This window comes from Cornus florida, unplaced genomic scaffold (genome assembly GCF_030987335.1).
Source record: "Cornus florida cultivar Cherokee Brave unplaced genomic scaffold, ASM3098733v1 CherokeeBrave_3.0.0_Hap2_Chr04, whole genome shotgun sequence".
In the NCBI taxonomy this organism is placed as follows: domain Eukaryota; kingdom Viridiplantae; phylum Streptophyta; class Magnoliopsida; order Cornales; family Cornaceae; genus Cornus; species Cornus florida.
The window spans coordinates 65,232,252-65,244,657 of NW_026775574.1; the positions used below are offsets into that span (position 1 = coordinate 65,232,252).

Genomic DNA, 12,406 nt, shown 5'->3' on the forward strand with positions numbered 1-12,406 from the left:
TTTTTTGATAAGTAAAATATCATAAGTATTATTTATACTATAAATTTTAGCTTTTTTTTTTTTAACCTTATTTATTAATTTATTCTAACAGATAAAATTTAATCCTATCAAAATATATAATTTATTCAAGAGAGAACAATTTTTTTTTTTTTTTTTACTGTCACATCAAATAATTTATTTATAATTTATGATTTTTTCTTTTTGGTTGTGGGGCTGGCAAAAAGACAAGCAAATATTTTAAAGATGGGAGAGAGAAGGAGAGACCAATATCTACAAGGTAGTCTTGCAATTTGAAACTAAATAATTATGGACAAAGTACCATATACTCCTCTTAACCCGAACCATTTTGTCCCAAACCATACTCAACCCGTTAAAAACAGGTTGAATATGGGTTAATAATACCAAATAGTTGGCCCTATACAAATCTTACCCAATTCACTCATTTGCCGTCCTAATAAGAAATGAAAAGAGAGTAAATAAATAGTGGATTCTAGGTAGATTCTTTTCTTAAAAAGAAATATATTTATTATATATATATATATATATATGTACAAATGTCAAAACTTTATTTGACAAATACATTGTAAAAGTAGTTTAACAAGACCTCAATTTGTAAATGGATATTTTGATAATTTTGTATCGTCAATGTTATGATGGTGGAAATCTAACTTGCAACATTTTGATAGTTCAATATGTTATTTTTCAACCCGCAGAGGTATTTCCAAGCATTTGATTGTTCAAGGAGAGTTTTTTTACACTTTTACCCTTTTTAAAAAATGTATGTTGAATATTTCGATTCTTAAGATTTTTAGCATTCACAATAGGACCATATACTCAAATTCTAGTAATGGAAATAGAGATGCAACATTGCAAATATAATTTATATGGCACCAGAAACTTAAAAGAACTCCAAAGACATTATTATTATTGCCAAAGAATGAAATTCAATCTTTTATTTCACATCAACACTAGTCCAGATTAAAGTAATACAATCTCACAGCTTAGATCTGACTTTCTCAATAAGCTCTCTTCTGAGGATTTTCCCTGAAGCTGACTTTGGGACTGTGTTTATGAATGTTACTCTCCGCAATCTTTTAAAAGGGGCAACCTGAATGAAACAAATATACAAGTAAATTTCTTAGCATCTTGGCTTTAACAAAAGCACGAACATGTAACTATTTCCTACTATTGTCTCATAAAAATTGGATAATAATAAAAACGACACATCAATAGCCAAAAATGTTCTCCAATCACAATTCATAATCTACATGACTGTAATCAGAAACTGAAGCCATTTTCCTGTGATAAGAGGCTGATTTAGGAGGCCGATCAGAAAAGAGGACATATAACACCATACCTGCTCTGCAATAAAATTCTGAACATCTTCTTCAGTTAACGAACTGTTGGGAGAACGAACAACATATGCAATTGGAATCTCACCAGCTTCAGCATCAGGAAACCTACAAGGGGGAAGTGATTCATATTTCAGTCAGCTGTTTATCAGATAGAAGCTATATTCAATTTCTTACGAGTTGATTGATTCAAACTACACAAATTTCCATCCCTATTTGACTTACGGGATGACAACAGCGTCTAATATTTCAGGATGAGAAACCAGAAGCCCTTCAAGCTCTGCTGGTGCAACCTGACAAGATACAGAAAATTATAGTAGCGCATGATAGAGCCTAAGAATGAGAAAGTCCAATGCAAGAAAATTCTTGTGAATTTTCAAGAACATCCATGATAAAGGTGATCTATGACCTGCATATTGCAAAGGGGGAGGGGGTAGGAAATCCTTCCAACGCCAAGATTCATGCCAACATAACATAAGGATGGAGTCCAATATGAATATGTATAGATCAGTGGGAAGGCTAAAACTTAGTTACAATATGCAACTCAAATCAACTCAGATCCTTAACGAAAGCTAACAGGGAGAACTAGGATTTGTGGGCTGAAACTTGCAATTTCCTGTTTTTCGAATAGTAAAATCCTTCATTGCATCTTCACCGTGGACAGCCCAGATTTTGGGTGAACCTGAACCATGTAATCTTTGTGTTATTTGTGTGTGGAGTGTTTGTTTTCTATCCTGATTCATGATTTTATCCTTGGTTCGCTGCGTTTGTCGTAACAATACCCATACTAAATGGAAGTAATATTAAGTAATTATAAATTTAGTCAAGAATTGATATATAATCTTTATATATATATATATATTCCTTTAAGTTTTAGTTACTTTATAATATTGCATTATGGGTTTAAATAATAATTAATCTAATTTAAATTCAATTCAAAAACTTTTGTGTAGGATAACCGATTTTAGTACAAAATAAAATTAAATGATTCTATTAAAAAAAATCAATAAAATGTATATTTTTTTTCTATATATCCAAATTTTATTTCTAATTTTGTAGGGCATGAAAGTTTGATTTTATATCTAATTTAGCAAGAATATCTAATTTAGCAAGGATATAAAGGAAAGATTTGGTAATTTAGAATTTAAATGGAAAAAAAAAAACCTCAAAACTAGGATTTATTGGTCCTAAAAGAAAAATGTTAGGACTTATTTGTCTTTCATAAGAAAAGTAGGACTTGGTAGTAATTTTCCCTAAATACAATCGTTGGGCCATTAGCCTAACTAATCTCTCCTCCCTCAAAGGGAAGGGACAGGGGTTCGAGCCCCATAGTGGGTATTTGTGGGTGCATGTGATTTACCTAACCAAAAAAAAAAAAAGGGTGAACTACAAGACTAAGGGTAAGAAGTTAAAATTAACACTCATGTATGCACTCACCAATAAGGATTCATGACTTGATCAATTAGGGTTTCAGAAGAAATACGATATAGAAGAAAAATTAGAAAATTGTGTAAAGGCTTGAATGAGATTATCACTCATTCACAACTCTAGTATTTATAGATAAAAATAGCACATACTCGTATTACAGGAAAGGAAATTAAATCAAATCACAGCATATTCTATAGCATAATGTCATTCCATAAATCGTGCCTATTATATTTGCTAACACTCCTCCTCAAGTTGGTGCATGGATATCTGAAACGCCCAACTTGGCTAACGCATTCTCAAACACAATCTTGTTGACGCCATATGTAAGAATATGTGCAAGCTGCTAAGAGCTTGTGACAAATGGAGTGCAAATCTGACTAACGATGATTTTCTCTCATATGAAGTTCCGATCAACAAATCAATAATGTCTCTACTTATCAAAAAATAATAATAATAATGTCTCCTCAAACCGTAAATAACCAATCATGTCTCCTTAGACCGTAAACAACCAACAATGTCTCCTCAGACCATTTCCCTTCATACACATGTTTAAAACATGTAGATTTAAGAATCAACAGTTTCTCCTCAGACAATTCCCCTTCATATATATGTTTAAACAATGGACCTGAAAGAATCAACAATGTCTCCTCAGACTATAAAAAGAAATAATTATATTTCCTCAGACCATTTCTGAATAGGTGGTGCCAAACTCGCAACGCCCTCATTGAGATCGGATCACCCTACCTACCCGACACCTTCTAGATGGGTGATGTCACCTTAGACCATTCCCGAATGGGTGGTGCCGAACTCGCAATGCCCTCATTGCAGTCGAACCACCCTGGCTCTGATACCAAGTAGAAATAAAAAAAGAAGATAAAGGAGAGAATTGTGTAAAGGCTTGAATGAGATTATTACTCATTCACAGCTCTAGTATTTATATATAAAAAGAGCACATGCTCGTATTACAAGAAAAGAAATTAAATCAAATCTAAATCAAATCACAGCATATTCTATGACATATTATATAGCATAATCAAATCTCTGCTAATACGGTAAGTCATTCCATAAATCGCGGCTATCATATCTACTAACAGATTCTTTGATTTCATGTTCAATTTTGAAAAATCTGATTTGATATGCATTGTGTTTTTGAAAATTTCTTTCAAATCAAAATCCTTTTTGGAGAAGAACATGGAACTTCGTTTCATCAAGGGATCAGTTGAAGTGTACTACGCAAGTGTCGTTTGATTATCATACTACTCAATCGTCGAGGTTTGCAAAAACATAATTCCTTTCTGATTAAATCTCTTAAAACGGTAGAGTTACCAGGTTTCTATATTCTCCCTAAATACTTCTAGTGTCCAAAAAATCCTAGAGCATGCATTATATATATATTCCTTGTTAGAAAATATTTATAGGAGTGATTTAAGCCCTTAAATCACTCCTTGACAGAATGTTAATGTTACTATACTTGGGCAACAAGTTGTTGCCATAATTATAATTATATTTGACTTTCTGTGTAATTCCTTTATTACAAGTCTTCCCCAATTCACTTATAAATAGAGGTAGTTATTGTAAACAAACTCAAGATCTCTCAAGATGGGCAATTTTAGGCAATTTTAATTAGGATTAGGGATTTTGATTAAGGACACACATATCGAGGATATAATTATATATACATATATTATGTCATGAAAAAGACGTTTTTGGATGTCGCGAGCCTGCCAAGATTGGTGTTAAGGGAGATGCGAGAACGTCCACCAAAAAGGGTTTGTTCTTCGGGTGGATGAGCAGAGCACGATCCTTCATGAAACGACACTTCAATCTTGCCTCGTTGGGAGATTTGACAGAGATGTGGGCAGTTTGGAAGGAATTGAGGAGTCGGCTTCAAAGATTTGGAAGATTTCGTGGGGTTACGGTTTCTAATCTACCGGATGGGTTATTGTTTTTTTGATTTCCATCGAAGAAGGAAGCTCAGAGGGTGTTAAGATGGGGGAAAAAATCTTGGGATGATGCATAATTGTTCATTGATCTGTGGTGCCACAGAGTGGGGTGCTTTGGGCCGAGGAAGATGACGAGGCAGAAAAGGATTGTGTTGTTTGGCCTTCCACTCCATCTTTGGTGCTAGAAACTTTTCGAATCTATAAGGGATTTATGTGGAGGTTTTAGGGAGGTCGAGGTCTCTGAGAGAGAGACGGAAAGGATAGTCATCACGGTGGACGATGGCGGGGGTTCATTCCGTAGTTTGTGATCATTGAAGACAGGGCTTGGGCTTTCAAGATCTCAGTGATGGAGGAGATCGCTTGTGGTGGCGAAATCCATGTTATCCCTGAATATAGAGAAGAAAGGATGTATGCTTCGCAGATCCGAGGTTGGTTCAGTCCGTTCGGTGAGTTTGGTTAGATCGGAGAAAGATGGATGGACGCAAGGTTAGGGACGAGGTGTCTCAGATAAGATATTTGAGGTCGGTGTTGATCTGTTTTCAGGCAATCTCGGGTTTGAAAATGAATATGGGGAAGAGCGCTTTGATTCCAGTGGGGGAGGTTCCGGATATTGAGGAGTTAGCTTCTATTCTTGGTTGTGGAGTCGGTTCTTTTCCGATTTCTTACTTGGGTTTGCCTCTGGGGGTTTCTTCGAGGATTGTAGGTGCTTAGTATCCGGTGGTGGAGAGGGTGGAGAGGAGGCTTGCGGGGTAGAAGAAGCAATATTTATCTAAAGGTGGGAGGGTTACCTCGTTGAAAAGCACTTTCGTCCTCGGTTGCTGCTTGTATTGAAAGACTTCAGAGGAACTTCTTATGGGGAGGTTTGGGGGATGAGTTGAAGTATCATCTGGGTCGTTAGGAGCAGGTGTGTAAGCCTATTAAGTTCGGAGGAATTGGGATTAGGAGACTGCTGCTTTTTAACAGGACCCTTTTAGGTAAGTGGTTGTGGAGGTTTACTATTGAGCGGCATAGGTTGTGGAGGAGGGTTAACTTATGTCGCTTTAGGGAGGAGAGGAGGGGGGTGGTGCTATGCTGCAGTGTTTATTCCTGGAGGTGTCGGTGTTTGGAAAGCCATTAGGAAGGGATGGAATGAGTTTTCTAAGCATATCAGATTCAGAGTTCATTATGGTATGGAGATTCGGTTTTAGGAGGATTTATGGTGTGGAGACTGCACGTTAACATGCTCTTTCCCTAGACTGTTTAGGATTACGGCTAATAGGCATGCCTTGGTGGCTGACTGTTATCGCCTTGATAGCGGGAGACTGGTTTGGGACGTGTTTTTTCAGTGATCTTTTCAAGACTGGGAGATGGATGTTGTCTTTAGTTTCTTAGACTTGTTGTATAGCCAGGTGATTGGTGGAGGAGGTAGGGATTCTCTTGTTTGGATTCCTTCTTCTAGGGGAATCTTTAGTGCGAGATCTTATTTCGGATGCCTTTTGGACCTAGCTGGGGTGGTATTCCCTTGGAAGGCAGTGGCGAACTAAGGCGCCATTGAAAGTGGCTTTCTTTGTTTGGACAGTTGTGTGGCGTAAAATATTGACGCTAGATAATCTGAGAAGGAGAAAGCATATCACGGTGAATTAGTGTTGCATGTGTAAGTGCAATGGCGAGTCGGCTGACCATCATCTTTTGCATTGTCCAGTGACGATTGAATGTTGGAATCTTTTGTTAGGCCTATTTGGAGTTTACTGGTCATGCCTAGATCTACGAGAGGTCTGATGGACACCTGGAGAGGGGGTTGGGTGGGAGCACATACTCAAGGATGGTGCCCCTATGTCTTTGGTGGTGTCTGTGGAGGGAGCGAAATAGAAGATCCTTTGAAGGAGAGGAATCTTCAGTCATTGTTCTCAAATCTTCTGTCACTAGCTCTCTATTTTTTTGGAGTTCGGGTAGACTATGTTCATCTACTGAGGAAACTATTAGGTTTTTGGCTTCCTTGGGGCCTTAGGGTACCCAGGTTTTTGTGGTCTTGTAGGAACGTGTTCCCCTTTTGAACGCTTTTAATGAATTGCTTATTTATCAAAAAAACAAAAGAGAGAATGTAATGAAAGAGATATAATCCTTTGGACCAACAGGCCTGTGGCCTAGCAGTACAAGGTTCCTACTTCCCAAAGGGAGGTTAGGGGTTCGAACCTCAGTGGAGGCAGTGTGTGTGAGTCCCAACTAGGAAAAAAATAAATAAATAAATAAATAGATAGATAAATAGATAGATATAGTCCTCTGGGCTCTTTGTGTCGTGGATGTAAGCCCTAATGGCTTATTCGGTGTTCATGTTTTAATTTCTTTCTTCAACTATTTATTTTTCTTTCAATATGGTATCAAAGCAAGTTTACCATACCCTACTCTATACTCTACTCGTCCCAGATCTTCGGATCAACTCTTCTCTCGGATCTTCGGATCAACTCTGTCTCGAATTTTCGGATCAACTTGTCTCGAATCTTTGGATCAACTCGTCTCAGACTCGGATCTCCGGATCAACTCGTCTCAGACTCTTGACATGTTCATATTTAATTTTAAGTTGGACACTCGAGTTAAATCTATATGTACCAACTTAGGGGGGGAATAATTATAGGAGTGATTTAAGCCCTTAAATCACTCCTTGACAGAATGTTAATGTTGCTATAGTTGGGCAACTATTTGTTGCCATAATTATATTCGACTTCTTGTGTAATTCATTTATTGCAACTCTTCCCCAATTCACCTATAAATAGAGGTGGTTATTGTAAACAAACTCGAGAGAATGTAATGAAAGAGAATTAGTCCGCTGAGCTCTTTGTGTTGGCTGAAACACGTTATATTATTCTGTGTTCTTCATGTTTTTTTTTTTTTTAAAAAAAGTAAAATTGTATTAGAAAATGTTCAAAAGGGGAACGCATCCCAAGATTAGTACAATAACCAAGAATGAAGCAAAAAGAAGAAAAAAGGAGTCCTATGGCCCTAAAGACCCCAAAAAATCCATGATCTCCTCAACAGAAGGACAATCTCTCCCCGTACCCCAGCTAAAAAGAGAACAAATGATGGAGTACTTTAACACCCCAATGGGTAACTCCTCCCCATCAAAGGATCTTCTATTACGTTCTTTCCACAAGTACCACCAAATACAAAGAGGAGTCGCCCTCCATAAATCACGAACACGAATCCCCACCCTTTGCTCCTTCCAAATATCCATAATACCCCGTGTGGTCTGAGGCATAACCCACTGGATGCCAAAAAGACCCAACATAAGGCTCCAGTAGTTATGGGCCATTGGGCAGTGCAAGAGAAGGTGATCCACAAACTCCCCATCAGCCATACACAAACAACACCGATTAACAATGATATGTCGTCTCTTCCTTAAATTGTCCAGAGTCAAGATCTTACCCCAAACAACAGTCCAAGCAAAGAAAGCGACCCTAAGAGGAGCCTTCGAATGCCAAACCGTTTTTCACTAGTAAGAGTAAGTCTGAAAGCCGGAAATACAGAAGAAAAAAGACCGGGCCTGAAAAATCCCCTGTGAAGAAGGCGCCCAAGTCAAGAGGTCTGTCCCCGTACCATCCACCTTTTGTCGATACAAAAGATCCAACAAGCAAACGACATCATCCAACTCCCAATCCTAAAAAGCTCGTCGGAACTGAACATCACAAGAAAACCTACCGCTATCAAGGTGAAAACAATCGGCAACCGAAGCATGACAATCCACAATAATCCTATACAATCTTAGAAACCTTTTACGCAATGGACGTTCCTCACACCAAGGATTCTCCTAAAACCGGACATTTCGACCTTCCCAAATTTTGAATCTAATATGCTTAGAAAACTCGTCCCAACCCTTCCCAATGAACTGCCACACGCCCATGTCGATATTAGATCTAACCGGTCTAACAGACCATCCCCCTCTCCTCCCCAAACCGACAAGCAATAATCTTCCTCCATAATCTATGTCTTTCACTTCCAAATCTCTAAAGCCATTTGCCAAGAAGAGCCTGCCAATGTGTTCTTCATGTTTTAATTTCTCTTCAACTATTTATTTTTCTTTCAACATTCCTGAATAGAGCATGCATTATATAGTTTCTCTATAACATAAGCAAAATTTTGTGATCGGATTCTGTCAAGTTTTTGCAACAGTTTTTGTTTGTTTTCACTCATCATTCATACTAGATTGGTAAGTGGGATCAAATTGTTGATCAACTACTGCTGTTGCGCTTATTGAGAGTTCAACAAAGATTTGATTGGACGACTGGAGAGAGAGAGAGATCGAAGTGCTTGGGGAGAAGCCGATTGCATGAGGAATGGATCTATTGACAGAGGGAATTAAGGGCCTGGAGACTCAATTAGAGAGTCTAGATATGGTCTCTAACATAAAGTAATTTGGAATTATAGGGTTAGGGATCTATTAACCTAATTGCAGCTTTTTTCTTAAATAGTGGACTTGATCTGACTTATCTATGTCCCATGGTTTTTCATATTGGGTATTCCACGTAAAAGTCTCTGTGTCCTTTGCGTTTGCGCTTTATATTTTACTGCTTTCTTCTAACATGTTCGATTGATTAGTTACGTAAACATTACATGATAGATCGAGTGATTTCATACTTGTTTCATTACTTCAACTCTTAAATTGTTGGTAATCTGGCGAAAGTATAAAAATATTAGTCAATTAATCTAGATATCAAGACCTATTCATCCCCCTCTAGGTTTAAATTACGGGCCATGCGCTAACTCCACATCAAACGTGCTGAAGGATTTATATATTTAAGTTACACCCTCTATTAGAGTAGATTGTTGTTAACATAGTATCAGAGCTAAAGGTCTCGAGTTCTGTAAAACCCCTATATTTTAAAGGAATTATTTAATTAAATTAAATTGTCTTTAAATGAATTTAATGGATTTATTTATTTTAAATTAATTATTTGTTTACTTGTTTATTTGATTTATTGGTATAATTATGTGCTTGATTGTTGATTGATTTGTTGGTGTGTTGATTTTTATTTGTATGGTATGACTTGATTGTTAATTCTTGTTTGATCATGTGCTACATATATTTAGTTATTTTAATATTAAGTATTTTATTTATTTAATTATTTGTTTAAGTTTAATGGATTGGGCTTGGATTATTTGGATCAAAAGATTTGGGTCTTGGGCCGGAGAAGGAAGCCTTAAAGGATTTGGAATGGTTCAAAGGCCCATAAATTTATGCATGAGTATATATATTAATATATATATATATATATATATTATGCATATTAAATGGATTATATATATATATATATTATGCATATTAAATGGATTATATATATATATATAATTATATAGAGAATTATATATTTATAGTAAGTATATATGTATAGGATTATATGCATATATACAGTAAGTATAGTTAAAAAAGATTTATAAATATATATTACATAATATATATATTTATATTTATATATTTTATGTATATTAATATAGTTGGAGTCCTACATGGAGAAGGATTTGAATTGGCAATTTATACTATTTATTTATTTATTTATATTTATGTGTCTTGTATATTAATATAACTAAAGTCTTATATGGAGGAGGATTTGAATTGGCAATATATATTATTTATTTTTATTGTGTGAGGAATATATATATATATATAATAAATAATTATGTATATAATATAATATAGGTGTATATATATTTTATTTAAGAGTATTATTATTATTTTATTTGGGTAGTAATACTAGGATTAGGATTAGGGTATTAATGTGTATAAATATACACATAAGGTTATATTGTTAAAAGGTTTTTCACGTTAGAAAAAAAAACAGAGAAGTAGATAAAAAGAAGGGAAGGCTGACAACGAGGAGGCCGGATCAGAGAAAGATGACGTCGGATTTGGAAGAGACAACCAAGGTTGAAGCGTCGGCTTCGTTTCGAAACCTTCAGACAAGTTCTTTTCTAACTCTCCTCTTAGAACCCATAAGTTTATCACCTTGGGTATCAAAATTTATAAATTAAATTGGCATGTTAATCACCTAGACATAGGATAAATGCATGTGAAGAAATTGATTAGTAGAAAAGGAAGAATCCTTCTTCAACTAGGAAACTTTCTCCAATTCCCGTTTTAGTATTCTGTTTGTATCTCTTTCCTTGAGTGCCAAAGCGGCTCAAATCCCACGCGATTGAACTGAAATTTGAATATTTACAATTTTGTATTTCACGAAAATTTCGTGCAACGGATGTTTACCTTGTCAAAACTGAGTTGGAAGACAATACGAATTTTGTATATATATATATTTTATCCCATAATTGTTTTAGCCAATTATATCGTATGACGTGTTGGTTAAATATATATCTTATCGCATAATTGTTTTAATTAATTTGGATAATTTGTAATGGTTGGTTGTTAGCCAAATAATTCCGAATATTTATATTTTAACGTGTAACGTGTTATTTGGACATTGCTAAATTGTGTAACCTACGTATTATATACGCCTATGTGTTATATACTGCCACACATAAATAAATAAATATAACCTAATCAATTAATAAGTTGTTCATTGATATTTATCATGTTTATATATGTGGTGGCGGCGTTGATGAAATCATAATAGGTTATTTATTTAAATTAATTTTATACTTATAACTTGCATGGAGTGCCTATGTATAATTTATTTCATAGTTAATTGTAAAGTTTGGTACATGGTTAAATTGAATGCATGGATGAGTTACCAAAGGCATAAATAAATTGGCTTATTAATTGTATGAATAAAATACATACATAGGGAGAATGGATGAATTGTTAATTAATAGTATGGATAAAAACATACTTTTGGAGGCATGGATGAATTGCCAAGACAAAAACAGATTGTCATTTAATAAGCGTAGTTGATTTGTCAAAGTATAAATAAATTACTTGTAGAGGCATGATTGAGTTGCTATAGTATAAATAAACATACCTCTAGAGGCATGGTTGATTTGCCAAATCATAATCAATATTTGTGGAGGCATGGATGAATTGCCAAAGTATAAATAAATTGCTAGATAAGTTAGATGATTAAATATACATCTATGGATATTGTGTTTATAAGTTGGAGGTGATAAATATTCTTATATTATAATAAACTAATGTTTAAAGGATAATATATTATTTTATAGTATCGATAAAATAATATTAGTGAAGGCATGGATGAGTTGCCAAAATATAGATCTTTGTTATGTGATATTTATAAATAAAATCATACATTGGTGGATATTAGGATTTGGATTGAAGGAAAATATTTCTTAGATTATTATTTATTATTTAAATGGTTAAATAACTGTTTTAAATATGGAATTTAGGTTTAAAGGAGTTTTCTCTTAAAAGTGGAATGTACTTGATGGTTAGTTTAAATATGGAGGTAGTCTTATCATTATTTATGATCTTGGATTTTAAGAAATATATTAATGAACATATTCTTTATATATTTATATATATAATATATATGTATCATCTTATATTAAAGGTTAAAACTTTAATTAGAATGATTTTGGTTAGAGATATTTTATTTATTGATTTTCAGAGGCTTGGTAGAGGAAACTTTCTCGTGGGTCTAACCCACGACTTATTTTTCAGGTTATTAGAAGTCCCAGTCTCGAGGTTAAGGATCCGCAGTTGAGAGACTTTCATTCATCTACTCATTTTGTTTACTTTTTAGTATT

At 34.8% G+C, this 12,406-nt stretch overlaps 1 pseudogene; it reads right to left on the bottom strand.

Moving 5' to 3' along the window:
• Nucleotides 1-898: 898 nt before the first annotated feature.
• The window catches only part of LOC132303384 (probable CoA ligase CCL7), a 39,126-nt pseudogene continuing 27,618 nt past the window's right edge, over nt 899-12,406 (bottom strand).